At 29.5% G+C, this 18,203-nt stretch overlaps 1 pseudogene; it reads right to left on the reverse strand.

The window, feature by feature from the left end:
- Positions 1 to 650: 650 nt before the first annotated feature.
- LOC131650115 (uncharacterized) lies at positions 651 to 3,711 on the reverse strand (annotated as a pseudogene).
- Between the last annotated feature and the right edge of the window lie 14,492 nt (positions 3,712 to 18,203).

Below are 18,203 nucleotides of genomic sequence, written 5' to 3' on the forward strand. Positions count from 1 at the left end.
TCAAGTTTTGACTTTTAGTCCTTATAAAAAAATTCATGTTTTAGTCCTTATAAAATTGTTTTTTGCATGACGATTTAGCCATTCTACAGGGACTAAAACTAAGTGCATAACTAATTTTGTAGGGACTAAAACATAATTTTTTATAAGGTAAAACTCAAAATTGGTAATTTTGTAGGGAGCAAAATCATATTTAATCCTTTTTTTATTACAGTTATTGGTTCATGTGCTTATTGGTTCATGTGCTCTCTTCAATAAGTTTAATGTAGGCCAACTGTGTTAGAGTATCTCTTATAATCATTTTATTGTAGAAATATTATTCATAAGGAAATCCTAAAGGTGTTAACAACAAAACTTTTCCTAACAATTTATATATCAACAAAAATGAAGGTACTTTAAATTCAACAATTTCAAAGTAAAAAGTTATAGCAAATAGTATGCAACATGATTGTCTAAGTGAGTCTCCATAAATAAAAAATCATTCAAACGAAATGAGAAATAATGTTTAGAATGCCTTTCTAACTTGTAAACCAAATTACATAGTAAAGAAGCCTTCAATAATTCAACCAACAAAAAAACATAATAAACTAAAAACACCAGTCAAAGACTCATCACAAAAAAAAGAGTTGAGAGAGACAACATGAAACCAATGATCAATCACTTTCATCCTCATCTTCATCAACTTCTAGAGCCCGCTCCTTACAGATTGGACATGCATTCTCCAACAATAACCATTGTTTGATGCATTCAAGGTGATATATGTGTCTGCAATCCAATCTTTCAATGATTTCCCCTTCCACATAATATTCCTAATAAGCACAAGAATGAAAGGTAGATTATGAGAAGTGAACATGATCATGCATTAATTTTTTTATTTAACATTAAATTTAATTCATCTTTACAAAATCAGTTTATAAGAAGTAACATATTATTTTTTTTAAAACTCTTTTAAGAATTTATAATAATTAGTGACAAAATAAAAAAATTTATTTTATAAAGATAAGAAACATGTAGTTGACCTCACCTGACAAATTGTGCATGTTTTGTTTTGTGTATTTGATTCATTAGGATTTGATACATGAGTTTCCGTCTCAATATATGTGAGAATCTACTCTTCAGTGAGCCCTGTCTCGACCCCCCCGTTGTGTTCTTCAAGGACTGAAATCACCTATACAATAGTTTAATTTATTATTTTTAATTGAATGTTGTCTAGTAATCATGATTAAGCTCACGTCTAGCTTTACATATTTATTCTAAATTAAAATTGAAATTTACTTAATTATTCTAAATTTAATTTGAAAATTCGAACATGGTGAATGATGACGAAATACTAAATTGAGTAAGAAATACATGAAAATAAATAATAAATTATACATTAATAAATATACAATAATTGTTTACCTCGTATGGCCAATTGTCTATATTATGTAGCATGTCCACAAGTTCTTGAGAATCAAGTACATTTAGCACAATTGAATAATTCAATATCAGCAAGTCCTGTGTCACAAATTTGTAAGATACATGAAAATAAAGTGAAGTATGTGTTTAAAATGACTTGTTATAATAATATTAAAAATAATTTAGCATAAGATTTTTTTTTAAAAAAATGTACATTGTATAAAAATTTGTTTACCTCTATACGCACGGAGCCTCCAGTGTGCAGTTGTTGTATGAAGCTAAAAACCTATTACATATACTGTTAATAAACATTATAATACCAATTAAGATAGATTTCTAACAACTTAATCATTATTTCCAATCATCTGCAGTATTAAACTTCCACGCACGTGCATACATATATATTTATGGTAAACAAATCCAGAATATTTGAAAATTTAGTATATTATTGACGTTAAATTAATTGGTACCAATCCTCAACCAAAATATTTTAAAGAAATAATTAAGAAAGTGTTGTGAAAATACCTCATCCCTAAGTCTGTTTCTTTGAGCCCTTAGTTCGGGAGAAGTTGAGATGAGAATATGGTTATTATCGAGACGATGATTCTCTGATCTAGCCACTGATGTACCCATCTGCATATACTGGCCATATTCTACATCAATACTAACCGCTGGTTCAGGAGGAGGTGGGTGAGGGTTTAGGCGGTAACTACTTGTTGATGGATAAGAAGACGGTTGTGATTGTTGTGGTACATAACTATTAGACAGTACAGGAACAATAGATGGAGCGAAAAATCGACTCACACGACCTCCTGGTAAAAGCCTTACATATTGTTGAATATTTATGGTTCTATGAACAAATGTATCATCAATTCTATGTTGTATAGAATCAAATAAATCCAAGTTGTTGATGTTGTTATTGTTATTATTGTTAAAACCATTAAACCCCCAACCTAAAATTCGAGACGAAGAAGTTGAGCCTGCTCCAAAAGATAAGAAATTATTATTTCTTTGAAAATATGATGTACTCATTGTAGCCTGAGGTATTCCTCCTGTCATTGCAGAAGGATTTAAAGATGCTACAAATGTAGAAGCATACACAAGTTCAGTTCTTCGGGGCATGGTGAAGTTAATCTGATGAGTCTCTTGTTGATAAGGAAACATGAATAGAGAAACATCCTGATCAATGATAGATTGAGTTGGGATATTATATGATGGTGTATCATCAAAAAAACCTGTTGGACCAGCATGTACAAGATATTGGTTAATTATGCGATAACCACCTGTAATAGAATTTTGTGTCGCACTTACACCAGATTGGTTCACTTGTTGTCTTAACCTACTTGAAAAGACGTTATTACTATTGTTGTTGTATCGCGTTGATAACAGAGTTGAAGGAACTGAAGACATGTTATTATTGTTCACACTTTCTTGCTGAAAAGTAGGAGGAGGATTTGTGCGTCTTCTTATGGTTCCACCCATTTGTGAACCTTGATTTGAACTCTCTCCTCTCTCAAAATTTGGTGGTCTACTTCTCTTGAATGAAGCATTACGAGTACCAGTAGAAGTAACAATAGGAGATGCAACAACGTTGGTGTTTCTACCATTACTGAATGAAGTAGAATTACCATTATTATTTCCGTCTCTAACAATATTGTTATTACTAGTACTAGAAGAAGTAACAATAGCAGATGCAGGAACGTTGTTATTTCTACCATTATTGAATGAAGTAGAACTACCATTATTATTATTATTATTATTATTATTATTATTATTATTATTATTATTATTATTATTATCATTATCATTATTTCCTTCTCTACTTTGAACTTGATGATTTGATGGAGTTGTTCCAAGTTGTGTAATACTTGGATACATAGATGATGGTCGGTGTGTTGTATTGATATACCGAGGAGTACTTCTTCTGGAAGTAGGAACTAAAGTGGGAGATGAACCAAAGAGTCTCGGAGGGGCCCAATCAGAAGAAGGAGGAGTTTCATTGTCATTATAATTACTAATATTTGTGGTTGTTGGAAGTACCATAGAAGAAGGATAATGATTATTATTTGTAGTGTGACTAGTAGTAGTGCTTGTTGTATTTGAGTGAAGAGGAATATATGTGGGGTGAAGAGGATTGTTTTGCATAATATTATTAGGAACAACTTGATCATTGGTTTCAGTTAATCCTGAACGATTGTTGAAAGCAGCTGAAGAGGAAGAATTAGAGGCCAACAAATATCTTAGAGCTCTAGCATCATGTTCACGAGTTGGACTATCGTCTTCATTCCAATTTCCTAAACGAAATTGATAAACCATTCTTGCTAGCCTCTTAACTGCATGCACGCCAAAGAACAATTATATATCAATTCTGATACATCTTACAAATAGATGATAATAATAATAACTTAAAAAATTAAAAACAATCATTTATTACTTATGTGAATATTGTATCAATGTTCAACTATATATATATATATATATATATATATATATATATATATATATATATATATATATATATATATATATATATATATATATATATATATATATATATATATATATATATATATATATATATATATATATATATATATATATATATATATCCAAGGAACGATACACATCTTTGATCAACTTTATTATAGTGTAATTTTAAAACATTCATCTCTATCTTCAATTTTTTTAATAGAACTAAAAGAAAAATTATTAAATAAAATGACATAAATAATCAAATTACATCTGTCTCAATTAAAATTTGAGTTTAAATAGATATGTGTTGGGTCATTAAGAGGAAAAAAACATTTATATTAAGTCAAAAATTCGTAATAAGTGTCTTATTTGAAATTTATGCGATTTTTAAGAAAATGATTAGATTCGTTAATTTTAATGATAAAGTTAGTATCATTTACTAAAATACTCTTATTTATTATAGGTAGTGGAGTTGTTGAAAAACGTGAAAGTTAATATATAAGAGTATAATAGTGGGAAAAAAATAATAAATATTGCATTGGTATTCTAAAGAGACAATTATTTTGAGAGATAGAAAAATATCAACGAAACACTTATTATGAGACAGTATAAAAGTAAAAAATTCACCTAAATAAATAAAAGAGATATCACTTATTCACCAAAATCTTTAAGATTATAAATGTACTAGTCTGTTAACCCGTGCAAGGCACGGGATAAAATTTTATGCTAAAAAAATTACTTTATAATTATTTATGATTTATAAATGAAGTTATGATAATATAAAAATGGATAAGTTATTAGTAGTTCAAATGAAATAAATAATAATTTTATAATTATTTACGATTTACAAATGAAGTTATGATAATATAAAAATGGATAAGTTATTAGTAGTAAAAATGAAATAAATAATTTAATACTATTTAATAAGCAATGATTATATAATATCTACCGTAAAGAAAAATTTGATTGTATCACTGGAAATTGATTGAACCATTATAAACAATCTACAATATTCACTATAAGGTGAGGTGAGGGTAGGAGATCAATTGAACCTTCATACATACTGATCAAGAAAGAAGAGTGACAAATTAACTATAAATTTTCTGGTTTATTTGCCATTTCAAGTATAAAGTTCTCATCTAACTTTTTTTTATTATGAATGATTGTCATCATGATTGTCATCTTCAAATTTAATTTCACTATTTATAAATCGTTTTTTCTTCTTCATATTAAAATACAACATAAAATATTAATTTGTCTTTTATAACTTAAACTCATTTACACTTTTTAGGTCTTTTACAAATAATATATTTATTTTTTAGTAAAACAGCACAATTTAAAAAATATACTCTATTTTATTTGATTTGCATATGCCTAAAATTAAAATAAAATATATCATAAATATTAAATAATTGATTTAATTTTTTACAAATAAGACATTTAATTCTAATAAAGATAAAATATATACTCTCTTAATAATATTTTCACATATTTTTTAAAATAAATAAATAATTATTTTTGCAGTTTTTAAGTCTTTTACCAACAATATAATTATTATATAATCATCAATATAATTATTTATTAAAAATATATTTATTTTAGAAGCATGTTGTCTAATTATTTAAGAATTATAATCTTTTTATATATAAAATCACTCATGATACATGGAAAATAATTAATTCTCCAATTTTTAATTTCAGCAGCATATTATTTTAACAATAATGACACAAAAATTTCCATAACAGTCCATTTAAAAATTAAAGAAAATTAATTCAGGTATAATATGAATACTTAAACCTTAATAAACAAAAATTCAAAATATTTTGATAATGCATAATAAATATATTTAATGAAATTTATTACACATTTATAATTTAAAAAATTCAATGTAACTAATTTAAAAGTAAAATTAAAAAAATTACAAAACACTGAATCTTAGAGTGATCAAAGTCAATAATCATTTTTGTCTATCATAATGATTTTTTTTCTTTAATAAAAATAAACATGTAATAGGAAAAATCCACACAAATTTTAATAATAATAATCCATGGGAATACTTTAAAAAAGATTTAAAACTTTATATTAGAAATTTAAATAATTATTCTCTCGTTACTCGATAAAATTCTAAGAATCACTTATTATAAATGTAAAAAAATTGTAATAATTATTAAAAAATTGAAAATCATAATAATATTTATAGAAATTGTTAATCCATTTTAATAAACACAATTGATAATAAATATAATTGTTTAATCTTTTCAATTATTTGATGAAACCAAATTAATTTTTACGTTTTATATTTTATTGAAATTTTATAAATATTTTAGAATAAAGAGTATATATTTTTAATAATGTATTCTCTTTATTGAAAGCACAATAATCTTTTGTATATATATTTTCTTCATTTGAGATGGGAGCAAGATATTTTAACTTTTGAAATCTATAAAATAATTCATTTAAGAAAAGTAATTACCATAATAATCAACTTTAAATCCAAAGTAAAACTAATTAAATCTTCTAACATTATTTTGCATATCTAATAATTTTAAATAAAAATAATAATATTTAATTAATATTACACATTACTTATGACAACTTATAAATATTTTACCATAAATAATGATAATTGTCTCATTTAATAATTATTTCATTTAATCATAATGATAATGATCTCATTTAATATTTATAAAACATAGTAATGGTTACATTTCAGTGAACTATTCGATGAAAAAACAAAAAAACTTCTTCACAACTCAAAACTTCTTATGATGTATTTCAGATTGCTCAAGTCCCAAATGACTTTGCATGAGTAAGGGTTGAACCAAAAACCCTAGATTGAACAAAAATACGGCTGCCTCTTTGTACTTTTCTTGTTTCTCTAAATCTCAATTAATCAACTCAATAAACAAAATTCTCTGTCTGCTTAAACATCCCACTTCCCTGTCTCTCACGCTTAATTCCTCTCCTTCCTCTTGTTATCCCTTCCACACTTATCTCTCTTAAATCTCTAATCTCACGTTTTTTTCCCTTCTTTTCTCTTATCACCGAACAAAATCATATTTAAGCCCTCATCTCTTTTGATTACCCAAATCAAACACCATCATCAAACAAAAATAAAACAGATAAAAACCCAACAACCCTTACCCTAATTCATTCACATTATTATGAGCATTATAGGTTACATCAATCGTGATTGCAAAAGGTAAAACATGAAATTGAGTAATAAAATGAAATTCTTCTTCTGGATCCTCTTTCCTTCTGAATCCTCTTCTGGATATGAAATGTTGTCCTTATTCTTCTTCTGAGTTTGTGGTGTTTCTGAATTTGTTGTGTTATGAGATTTGGCTCTTAATCAGGTCTAAAGGGTTGAATACAATGAATACCAATTCGCCAATTCATCAAACAATGAATGAACATTCTCAAGATCAAGAAGCTTCAAAACTGTCTTCTTCTATTCATTACTGTGAAATAACACAAAATTGCTATACATCTCTAGCAAAATCATAGTTTCAGAAGAACTTGGGCTGCAAAATGCTTCTTGCAATCAGGAAATTACCTAAAATAATTGAAATATAAACACATAGCACGAATTTAGAATTCAGTTTGTAATCAATCATATACATAAATGAAATAATAAGAAATAATGAAGGTGACCATACAGCAAAAATGATTGAAAAAACGAAACTGCAAAATGTAGAGTAAGAGTATATCCAATTTGCACATCTTTATAGGATGGAAGATGGCCCGAATCTGAAAGGTTGGAATTGGGAAGGTAGAAAACATTAATTAGGGTGGACATGCATTGATTGAATTTAGACTGGAATCATTGAAGCATTTGTTGCTGTTAAAAAATTCAAACGTCACGCTCATATGAGAATAATTAATGGCAGAGAGCATTGGAAGAATTAAAAAATAATAAATTAAATAATAATAAAATAATTAAGTTAAATATAGTAAGATTACTACTAATAGCATGTTTTAAAATAGTAAAACTTTTAAGATGATGACACTTGGCAAACTTGCCAAAGAACTCATCTTGCTTTATTCTATTGTATGATGAATTTTCTCAATTATAAAATATTAAACTTTTATTTTTTATTTTTTATTTTTTATTTTTTTTAATAACGTGCAACTTACCCAATTGACAGGGTTTCTCAAATATAACACATGCTATATTTGAATTTCAAACCTCAATATTTTAACTCAAAATAACAAGAGGAGTGCTATGTCTACAACAATATTCTTACACCTTATCATACACCAAATAAAATACACCAAAGACATGTACATATTTGCATTAGAAAAAGTGAAAAAAATAATTATTAAATAAAATAAAAAACTAAACCGTATAAAAATATGATGTAATTGTCAAATTTGGGTGTGGTAATATCATTCCTCAAATAACAATCACCAAACCATCAAGCATTTCTCATACTAATTCAAAAGGAGTTTATACCTTTTTATATAAAAAGTTTAATCCTAAAAGTTCAAACGGCTAAGAGGTGCTTTATTGAACAAATACCAATTTTTGAATATTATATTACAAATACATACATGATAGATAAAGATATTGCGGGTGTGGTTTAAATTTGGAAATGTAATATATTATGTAATAAATAAATAATATTCAATTTACTCTCACAAGGCAAGAACTCAAATTCTAGAACATCAAAACTAAAATCATACACAAAAATAAATTTATACAAAAATTTTTATTTTCATTTACATATTTCAGACTATAAAATCAATAAATAAAATTTAATTTAATAACTGACTAATAAATTAATTTTTGAAATTAAACAAAGAAGAAGCACAAATTACATGCATAAATGCACATCATTAAGAAAAATAAAATAAAAACAGACATACAAAAACTAAGAATGTTATATTTTTATTCAATGATTTTTTACTAATTTCAAAGAAAATAAAATAAAAAGTTTAGTCAAAAACATATACCTCAATAGAGAGTAGATAGTAGAATGAACTATCACAGCAGCTACAGTTCTTACTCTCTCTTTTATGTAAATATGAAATGCAAAAATGAAATGAGAGAAAATTTAAATTTATAGAAGAAAAAAAATTTGAGGGTCTCTACACAGAGTTAGATATTATTTTAATTTATGTCTAAATTTATATTTTTATAGAAATTGAATGCTTGACCAATATTTTGTCAAAATGCATCCCCCAATTACTAATATTTTTTTTATGGATACAACGCTTTTTTGTTTTTTATTTCTAATATAATGGAAACCTTTTTTTGTACTAAAGGAATATAATCATTGTAATGTCAATTTGTTAAATAAATTTTATATGGAAACAATTTTTAATATTTAAAAAATTGACACAAAATATTTGAAAAAGTGTATACATGCATCAAAACTGTTGAATATCCTATTACAGGCTCTTAAAATATAGAGCAAATAAATGTGTAATTTTCTTTTTCTATGTCTGCAAAAGATAAGACTAAAATTGTCATATGAACCTAACTCATTTAAATTACTATATAATGTAATATTATTTTTATGAGGATATTATCATATTTAAAATAATTTAAACATTTTAATTATATTATAATGAATATAAACTTAGAATTAGTCTGGATAAGACATTTTAATAAAAGAATTTAATGTTTTGAGAAACAAATCACATTTAAAGAAATCAGTTTAATGGAAATGCACGGTCGGTATTTTAAAAATCAAATTAGATTGACTAAAATCAATTAAAACCGACGAACTAAAGGTTTTAGAAAATCTCCAGGTTACATGCTTGTTTTTTTCTTCAGACAAAATGACAATGTTTTTGATAAACAAATTAAAATATAAAAATAAAATATAAATAAATTTTGTTCAAAACTTATTTCGAACAATTCTCTATAGAATTAAACTATAAATTATTTTATTATGTTATAATTAAACTTATAAGTTGTTGCAATTAAACTTTCTTCAAAATTTGATTTGTATTTAGCACTATTTGTTGTGTGTGGTCACTATGTTTAAAAATAAAATTAAAAGAATGAAATTTGTGAAATTATGATATTATCAAATTTTGTAGGTGTTGTGATTATTTTAGAATTCAAGTTATTCGGTTCGACCGATCTAATAACTATATAAATTTGTTATAGAGATTGGTTTATTCAACTGAATTATCTGATTTAATTTGATTTAGTCATGTGGTTCGATCAGTGACAACTCAATGGTTTGACCAATTTTTTAAATATTTGTCAATTTAAATTTTTAATAAGAAACCATCAACCTACCATTAGAGCTGTCAAAATGGGCTCGGCCCATTTGGCCGACCCATAAGCCCTACAATTTAGCGCGGGCCGGGCCGCAAAATACCTTAAAAAAAGACGACCCCGTCTTTTTGGGCCAGCCCACCGGGCCTATGTTTTTTATGGGCTGAGCTGGGTCGGGTCCGGCCAAGCGGGCTTCGGGCTGACCCATTAAAAAAAGATTTTGGTAAATTTTTGAGAAAAAAGATTGAGATAAGATATGATTTTATAAATGTGTTTTCAAGTCATAAAGAAAAGTTAAAGAGGATCAAGATATATTTTTAAAATGATGTGATCAAGGAAATGGTTGTGAGATGTAGAAAAAATTTGATAACTATTGATGATAATATTAAGTTACTTTATACTTTTACATGGATGATTTTGTGGTATTCATATATATATTTGTGAATATGATTTTGTGAAATGCACATCATTCATTGGTTCATTGGTTGACGGTGTTAAGTTTACACTGTCAGCTACCTTAAAATATTATTGTTTTTTATATTGAATAAATAAAGTAATAGTCTGTATGAAGAATTAATATAATCTAATTTAAAACTTTCTTTAAAATGAAATTTGGAAATTGAATTTGAAATATATTTATTTTGAAATATATTTTTTGAAGTTTGGAAGTTAAATTATTACTTTTGAAATAAATTTTATAAAGAGAAAGAAGTATATATTTTATAAAGAGAAAAAAGTGTATGTACTAAGTTTGTAAAATATTTTTGTATTGTCAACTAATTAATTAGAGATATGTATAAAATTAAGTTACACTTTTAATTTAAAAATACCGATATGATATGACAAAATATTATAATTTTGTTGGGTGAATTTATACGACAATGTATTACATTTAGACTTTGTTTGCGAGTTTGGAGCAGAGGGCTTCCAAAAACTAAATTTTAAAAAAATATAGGAAAATATTTGATATATTTTGAAAAAATAATTTTGTTTAGAATGATAAAGGAGTCATTATTATTACTATATTTTTAATTTTCAGAATATTATAATAACCTAAAATATATTTAAAAAATTTATGTAAGTCTTCCAAACAGTGTTTTAAAAACCGGACCGGACCGGCCGGTCGGACTGGTCGAACCGGGAACCGGCCAGGTAATCGGTCTGGTTCAATAGTCGGATCGGATATGCCATCAAACCGGTGAGAACTGGAAAAACCGGCGGTTTAATTGCTTTTTTTTTGTTTTTTTTTAAACTTTTTTTTAAAATTTTTTTTAAAACTTTTTTTTAACATTTCTTTTAAACTTTTTTTTTTTAATTTTTTTTTAAATATATTTAGTAGTGTATTACTTAAATAGCATTCTCACATAGTTTTTTTCGTTAGTGACAAATTAAAAACTTTATTGTCTATTTGTTATCTTTGCTAATAAATTTTCTTAAATAGCATAAACATATTGAATTTTATTTGATTTTCTTTTTAGGAGGATCCTATTTTGAATTAAATTTGGTACACATTGGAGTTATTTTGTTATAAACTATTCAATTAGATTATGTTGTAATTAGACTTTGTTTAGATTATGTTGTAATTAGACTTTGTTTGCAATTAGACTTTGTAATTTTTTACTATTTTGTTATGTGTGATACCTTTGTTTAAAATTTGAATTTAAGTTATGAAATTGTGAATTTATGATATGATATTTTTAAAAAATTTAAAAGCTAGTTATATTTTTTTAGAGACTGAATCATCCGGTTCGACCGGTTTTATACATATATAATGACAGGTCTATTCAATCGAGTTATCCGGTTTAATCCGGTTTGGTCGTGCGGTTCGACCAGTGACCCAGTGGTTCGGCCGATAAACCAGTGACCCAGTACCCTCACCGATTCGATGACCGGTCCGGTTTTTAAAGCACTGCTTCCAAAACCCTCATTCAATACAATTTTTGAGTTTTCCATATTAGGGGGTTTTAGTGTTATGAATAAAATCAAACCTTCCAAAACCCTCATATCCAAAATCTTTCTATTTTTTCCACTCAATCCTTCATATTTTTCAAAGCCCTCCCATTACCTCCAAACTCGCAAACAAAACCTTAGTCTCTTTTTATTAATCTGGGACACCAATATTTGTCATATTTCCTTTTTGATTTTTTCTTTTTTACTAGCATTCCAATTTATCCAGATATGCAACGTATAGACAGACTTTTTATGACTAGTTAATAAAAAATATATTTGTTTTTTATATTAAAAATAAAGTAATAATTGTATAAAGAATTCATAGAATATAATTTAAGGAAAATGCTTAATGTTAAGAAAATATTAAAACAAGAAAGGTAAGAATGACTCTCAACCATTCAATATCACAACCACCCCATGATTCCTATTAAAAAGGAAATTAAATTAAAAATAAATTTAAAAATATCCACTAAATTAGTGACATATAAAAAATACTGATAGGTTTTAATTTAAATGTACTAATATAACATGACAAAATATTATAATTTTATTGATATAGAGTAAAACTAGTAATATACCCGTGCGTCTGCACGGGTAAAAATTATTTAGTAGTGTAAAATTATACTGTAAATTGAGAGTTAAGTTTGTATGTTTAGATGCTTAGAATTAAATTGGTTGTGTCTCATGACACTTCATAAAATATTTCATTCACATTTTAACATTAAAGACATGTGCAAATGAGTGATAACTCAACACCTTTTAAATGATAAATTATCTTGAGAGTAAGAAGGAATCGGTTTTTCAATCATATTACAATGAAAAAATTGCAATACATATTAATATTTAAATTTTTTTATCATTGAAAGGATCAATTTATTTATCAAATGCAAATTAACATTTATACATATTTTGTTGCCTGGATTTAACTTGTTGTGTCCCATAACATTAAAGACAAGTGCAAAGTTATAATGAGGAAGATGTAATATGATTTTGAGATAGATATTGTAAAAATCATAACAAAGCTAAATAATTATGTTATGTAGTAATGAATATATATATATATATATATATATATATATATATATATATATATATATATATATATATATATATATATATATATATATAGAATTGTTTATAAAAATAAAATAGGTATCGTGTTGATAGCGTCCCGTAATAAAAATAGAAAAATTGACATTTGAAAATAAGAATTTTGTGTCTCAAATAAAGACAATTGTTAATTAAAATAGAATAGATATTTTGCTGATAATGTCCCGTGAGAAAAATAAAAATTTTGACCTTGAAAATAAGAATTTTGTGTCTCAAATAAAGACAATTGTTAGCTAAAATGAAAAATATATTTTGTTGATATTGACACGTAGTAGAAATTTGAAAATAATTTTTTAATAATCATAAAATAATTATGTTTTCGGTTGAGTGAATTTTTACGTATTCCTTTTCGTTCCATTAAGAAAGATTCAATTTATTAATTTATTTATGTTTTAAATAAATAAAAAGGAAAAAGAAAATTGAGGGTCGAAAATTAAAAGAATTTTTCGTTACCCACCTCCCTATGGAGGTCACCCCCAGCGAAATCTCCCATTTGCCCCTGTTTCGGAGATGCATCTCCGAAGTTTTTTTTTTCCAGATTTTTTTAGACTTCGGAAATGCATTTCTGAAAACACCAAAAAATTGGTGTTTTCGGAGATGCATTTCCGAAATGCATGAAAATTCAAATAATACGTTATTTTTTACAATCAAGTAATATTTCGGAAGTTCATTTCCGAAAATAAATCTGCATATACAATTTTCCCTCCTTCACTATTTCATCATTTTTCTCCAAAACTCCTCCAAACCCTCTCCAAAACTCAATCAATCTCAATCCATTTTCCGTCTCCAAATCAAGTTTCAAACCGTTGATCACGTTAAAGGGAACATAGAAAGCTACAATTTGAGGTAAACATCTCTCATTTCATCCCCTATTTCACTACATTGATTGAAGAAATTTCTGCTGAAAACTGCGATGGTTCGTAAGTTCATTTCCGAATTAAGTTACCTAACAAATTTCGGAAATGTACTTCCGAAATAAGCCCTGGCAGTAAAAAAACAGTTTTAGCCAATTTTGCTAATTTTTGCATATGTTAGGTATGGTGCATCCGGACAATGTTGTCGATGATGACGTAGTAGTTCCGGAAGTTGTCAACGTTAATAACGATCCGGTTATCGACGTTAAATCTATGATCAATGTGGTTGATGTACGACAACAATTTACAAATGATCGGAGCTTCGGTAGTCGTGAACAATTGCTTGATTGGGTTCGTAACGAAGCTAGTAAACTTGGATTTGGAATTGTTATTTTAAGGTCCGACAATGGAAATAGTAGACGGAAAGCTTTTGTCGTTTTGAATTGCGAGCGGGGTGGGAGTTATGTACAAATAAACCGGGTGTTAAAACACGAAGTCACGGGATCGAGAAAGTGTGGGTGTCCGTTTAAGTTGCACGGGACTCGGAGGGTTGATGATTTGTGGCGTTTAACCGTCATTTATGGAATTCATAATCATGCCTTGGATGCCAAGTTACACGGGCATCCAATGGCGTGTCGTTTGTCCCGCAAAGAGAAGAATGTGATTTCGGATTTAACGATAGTCAAAGTGGCGCCTCGCAACATACTTGCCGATTTGAAGCGTAAAAAACCGGATATCGTTTCAAATATCAAGCAAGTTTACAATGAACGACACAATCTTAAAGTCTTGAAAATGGGCCCTCGGTCGGAAATGCAACAACTTTTGAAACTATTAGGCGATAACCAATACATGTCAAGCTTCCGAACGTCCGAGGACAAAGTTACGGTGCGTGACATTTTTTGGACTCATCCCGAAAGTATCAAATTGTTCAACACATTTCCAACCGTTCTTGTGATGGATTCGACGTACAAGACCAACAAGTATAAGCTTCCTCTTCTAGAGATTGTCGGTGTGACCTCGACGGACAAGACATATTCGGTCGGGTTTGCTTTTTTGGAGTGTAAAAAAGAAGATAACTTTACACGAGCTTTGGAAATATGCAAGTCTTTGTTGGTTGATCAAAAGGTTATGCCAAATGTCATTGTTACCGACCGGGACAATGCTTTGATGAATGCAGTCGATACCGTCTTCCCGACATCGACCGCATTACTTTGCCGGTATCACATAACTTGCAACGTGAGAAGTAAGCTCAAAACCGCGGTTGGGACAAAAGATAGGCCGGATGAAAACGGTAAAGTTATCAAAGCCGGTGTTGTGGTGGATAGGATTATGGCCGAATGGAGGGAGATTTTAGATGCACACTCCGAAGAGGTGTATATCGAGAAATTGGTACACTTTAGGTCTTTGTGCGTTTCCATTAAGACTTTTTGTCATTATGTCGAATCCACCATCCTTGACAAAGTAAAGGAAAAAGATGTTTGTGCTTGGACGGATCGAGTAAGACATCTTGGTTGCACCACGACTAACCGAGTTGAATGCACACATGCGGTCTTGAAGAGGTGGTTGGGTGATAGCAAGGGAGATTTGTGTCGGGGATGGGACACCGTGAACCAAATGCTCCAAAATCAACACAATAAAATTCAAACATCGTTCAGTCGGAGCAAGACGGTTATGGAACATCGGTTTAAGGGCCAAATTCTATTCTCCCAATTGATTTACAACATATCCCGTTCGGGTTTGAATTTTATGTTTCATGAAGCGAAGCGAGCGGAGACAACGGGTCCGGATAGTTCTAAATGTGGGTGCACCATTAGAAAGACATACGGCCTTCCATGTGCTTGTATACTTTCAAAAAAATGAAGTTGAATTCACCGATACGCATGGATGAGGTAATCGACCATTGGAAGAAGCTTCGTTTTGATGATTTTGAACCGCCGAAAGAAAATGATTCCAAAATCACCATCTCCGACGAGTTGGAAGTGATAATGGATAAGTTTGCTAAAGCGGATGACACAATGAAAATGCACATAAAAGAACAATTACGAAAAATTGCATTTCCGGAGACCACCGATTTGAAATCGCCATCTCAACCGGTTAAAATGAAAGGTGCACCGAAAAAGTCCAAAAATACACAAGAAGACACATCAACAAAACGATCTCCTTCACACTTTGAACATGTTGATGCATTGTTCCCGGATTCACCGACACCAAAGTCCAAGTGTAGTGGTAACAAAGGAGCCCGTATTTCGAAGCCACCTCGCACACCGCCGATCAAAAAATCACCCATTATCTACATTGATGAGATGCCACTTTTTATGCACAAATATATCGATAACATAGTTGATGTTGGAGGCAACGACAATTGTGGATATCGGGCCATTGCGGGTTTGCTCGGTAAAGGGGAAGAAAATCACACTTTGATTCGACGGGAACTTCTTTCGGAGTTGACTTCGCATCGGGACATCTACGCTCGACTATATGAAAATCAAGAAAACTTTGAGAAACTTCATAATTAACTTGTTCCATCACTTACTGGTATCGCTCCGATTTCGAAGTGGATGTCATTCCCCGATATGGGCCATCTAATAGCAAGTGCATATGATCGGGTGTGTGTCGATTTGACGAGATTTGGACTATGTGAGACATTCTTTCCACTTCATAGTCGACCGCCATTGGATGCGTCGAGCCGCATCATATGCATCGGGTATCTAAGATCGCGGCACTTCGTGCAAGTCTTTTTGAAACCGGGGTGTCCTATACTGGCTACTTCTTGTCAATGGATGGCACATCATTCAAATGAGGCGGAGACTTGGCCGGATCCTTTCATTTTAAGAATGGCGGAGTTTGAAGAAATGATGAGCCAAGAGCGTGAGCAAAATAGAGAGCGGTCGAAGAACATACCTATTTTAGATTTAGGCGCCACCGATTGGTTCGGCGAATTTTAGTTTTTACCGGGCCGTTTTTTGTTTGTAATGACCGGTACGTGTCTTTTTTGTATGTATTATCGTTTACCATGTAAAATTGGACCGATTCAATACATATATAATATAAGTATGTTTTATGTTGTCATTGCATATTTTATGCTTATTTTGAATGCTTTTGGTATTGTTAACACAAATCAGAATGCAATGCACAAAATGCAAAATCCACCTCTGTTTCTGCATAATTCGAAAATGAACTTCCGAAATATACATGTTTTCAGACCAATTTCGGAAGTTCGTTTCTGAAACTTCCACTGAATGCAGGATAAGGTTTTTTTGGCCATTATTGCTCCAATAAGTCTATAAATACAACACACTCTTCTTCATCCTCTTCACACCACAAAACACAAATGACACAAACCTACCCCCACCTAGCATTCGTCTACTTCACCAGCGGCTACCCGATGCCGTTCCAATTCCGCTTCTCGCCGTTTGCGGACTTGATAACGTCGCTCAACACGCTATTGCAATATCCGGAAAATCGAAAGGTTGTCAAGCTCGAGTACCGTTCACCATCGCTTAATGACGACAGAGACGTTGAGTTCACACCTTTTGAGATCAAGAACGACGAAGATTTAGCGGTTTTGTGGACAACTTTCGACCGATTTTCTTCGAAGGGTCCGATCGAGTTGGATGCGAAACTTCAAAGATCGGGGGCCGACGTTATGAAAGTGTTGACTAATCCTCACCTACCCGTGTTTAACAATATGTAACTTTAATCTTATGTAACGTGATCAATGTAATCTTCATCCGTTAAATAAATTGAATCGTAGTTGTTTGTTATTTTTATTCTGTCCAGACCTTATTTCGGAAGTACATTTCCGAATTCTTCCAAGGGGGGGTGAATTCGGAGATGCACTTCCGAATTCACCCATTTTCTGAAAAAAAAACATTATTTCGGATGTACATTTCCGAAATCAGTTTTTTTCATAAAAAAAAAGACGTTTTCGGAAATACATTTCCGAAACAGGGGGTATTTTGGAGATTTCACCAGGGGTGACCAAGAAAGTAAGGAGGTGGGTAAAGAAAATTCCAAATTAAAATGTAAGTGAAAATATTGGAGAAGAACATGTAAAGTAAATGTGAGACAAAGAAAAAATCCAATGGTCAATACACATGTCACTTGGGCATTTGTTTGAAATATTGATTTGATTATGAAAAGACAAAATAACCCTTTTTGCTTTGTAAATTTTGAAAGAGTGAAGG

The sequence above is a fragment of the Vicia villosa genome, linkage group LG2 (assembly GCF_029867415.1).
Source record: "Vicia villosa cultivar HV-30 ecotype Madison, WI linkage group LG2, Vvil1.0, whole genome shotgun sequence".
NCBI classification, from domain to species: Eukaryota; Viridiplantae; Streptophyta; class Magnoliopsida; order Fabales; family Fabaceae; genus Vicia; species Vicia villosa.